We start from the raw sequence: 2,500 nt of genomic DNA on the forward strand, positions 1-2,500 counted from the left end.
CCCGGGGGGTTCCAGGGTGCTGAGATGGCTGACGTTTTGCTCCGCTCTCGACGGTCACCGCGCAACGCAAGAACAGGCCAAAAACTGGCCAAAACGGCCCAAAAACGGGCCAAAACTGGCCATTTTTGGCTGCGCGAGCGAGCGGCGAGCGGCGGACAGCGAGCGAAGCGAGAGGCAGCACCGTCCCTGCTATACGAAAGCCCCATCCAGCCCTGTGCCACCCGGGGGGTTCCAGGGTGCTGAGATGGCTGACATTTTGCTCCGCTCACGACGGTCGCCGCGGCACACAAGAACAGCCCAAAAACAGGCCAAAACAGCCCAAAAACGGGCCAAAACTGGCCATTTTTGGCTGCGCGAGCGAGCAGCGAGCGGCGGACAGCGAGCGAAGCGAGAGGCAGCACCGTCCCTGCTATACGAAAGCCCCATCCAGCCCTGTGCCACCCGGGGGGTTCCAGGGTGCTGAGATGGCTGACGTTTTGCTCCGCTCACGACGGTCGCCGCGGCACGCAAGAACAGGCCAAAAACTGGCCAAAACAGCCCAAAAACGGGCCAAAACTGGCCATTTTTTGCTGCGCGAGCGAGCGGAGAGCGGCGAACAGCGAGCGAAGCGCGAGGCAGCACCGTCCCTGCTATACGAAAGGAAAGCCCATCCAGCCCTGTGCCACCGGGGGTTCCAGGGTGCTGAGATGGCTGACATTTTGCTCGCTCACGACGGTCACCGCGCCACACAAGAACAGCCCAAAAACAGGCCAAAACAGCCCAAAAACGGGCCAAAACTGGCCATTTTGGTCTGCGCGAGCGAGCGTGCGAGCGGCGAACAGCGATCGTAAGCGAGAGGCTAAGCACCGTCCCTGCTATACGAAAGCCCATCCAGCCCTGTGCCACCCGGGGGGTTCCAGGTGCTGAGATGGCTGACGTTTTGCTCCGCTCACGACGGTCACCGCGCCACGCAAGAACAGCCAAAAACAGGCCAAAACAGCCCAAAAACGGGCCAAAACTGGCCATTTTTGGCTGCTGCGAGCGAGCGGCGAGCGGCGAACAGCGAGCGAAGCGAGAGGCAGCACCGTCCCTGCTATACGAAAGCCCCATCCAGCCCTGTGCCACCCGGGGGGTTCCAGGGTGCTGAGATGGCTGACGTTTTGCTCCGCTCACGACGGTCACCGCGCAATGCAAGAACAGGCCAAAAACTGGCCAAAACAGCCCAAAAACGGGCCAAAACTGGCCATTTTTGGCTGCGCGAGCGAGCGGCGAGCGGCGACAGCGAGCGAAGCGAGAGGCAGCACCGTCCCTGCTATACGAAAGCCCCATCCAGCCCTGTGCCACCCGGGGGGTTCCAGGGTGCTGAGATGGCTGACGTTTTGCTCCGCTCTCGACGGTCACCGCGCAATGCAAGAACAGGCCAAAAACTGGCCAAAACGGCCCAAAAACGGGCCAAAACTGGCCATTTTTGGCTGCGCGAGCGAGCGGCGAGCGGCGGACAGCGAGCGAAGCGAGAGGCAGCACCGTCCCTGCTATACGAAAGCCCCATCCAGCCCTGTGCCACCCGGGGGGTTCCAGGGTGCTGAGATGGCTGACGTTTTGCTCCGCTCTCGACGGTCACCGCGCAATGCAAGAACAGGCCAAAAACTGGCCAAAACGGCCCAAAAACGGGCCAAAACTGGCCATTTTTGGCTGCAGCAGCGAGCGGCGAGCGGCGGACAGCGAGCGAAGCGAGAGGCAGCACCGTCCCTGCTATACGAAAGCCCCATCCAGCCCTGTGCCACCCGGGGGGTTCCAGGGTGCTGAGATGGCTGACGTTTTGCTCCGCTCTCGACGGTCACCGCGCAATGCAAGAACAGGCCAAAAACTGGCCAAAACGGCCCAAAAACGGGCCAAAACTGGCCATTTTTGGCTGCACGAGCGAGCGGCGAGCGGCGGACAGCGAGCGAAGCGAGAGGCAGCACCGTCCCTGCTATACGAAAGCCCCATCCAGCCCTGTGCCACCCGGGGGGTTCCAGGGTGCTGAGATGGCTGACGTTTTGCTCCGCTCTCGACGGTCACCGCGCAATGCAAGAACAGGCCAAAAACTGGCCAAAACGGCCCAAAAACGGGCCAAAACTGGCCATTTTTGGCTGCACGAGCGAGCGGCGAGCGGCGGACAGCGAGCGAAGCGAGAGGCAGCACCGTCCCTGCTATACGAAAGCCCCATCCAGCCCTGTGCCACCCGGGGGGTTCCAGGGTGCTGAGATGGCTGACGTTTTGCTCCGCTCTCGACGGTCACCGCGCAATGCAAGAACAGGCCAAAAACTGGCCAAAACGGCCCAAAAACGGCCAAAACTGGCCATTTTTGGCTGCACGAGCGAGCGGCGAGCGGCGGACAGCGAGCGAAGCGAGAGGCAGCACCGTCCCTGCTATACGAAAGCCCCATCCAGCCCTGTGCCACCCGGGGGGTTCCAGGGTGCTGAGATGGCTGACGTTTTGCTCCGCTCTCGACGGTCACCGCGCAATGCAAGAACAGGCA

The sequence above is a fragment of the Musa acuminata genome, unplaced genomic scaffold (assembly GCF_036884655.1).
Source record: "Musa acuminata AAA Group cultivar baxijiao unplaced genomic scaffold, Cavendish_Baxijiao_AAA HiC_scaffold_127, whole genome shotgun sequence".
NCBI lineage: Eukaryota > Viridiplantae > Streptophyta > Magnoliopsida > Zingiberales > Musaceae > Musa > Musa acuminata.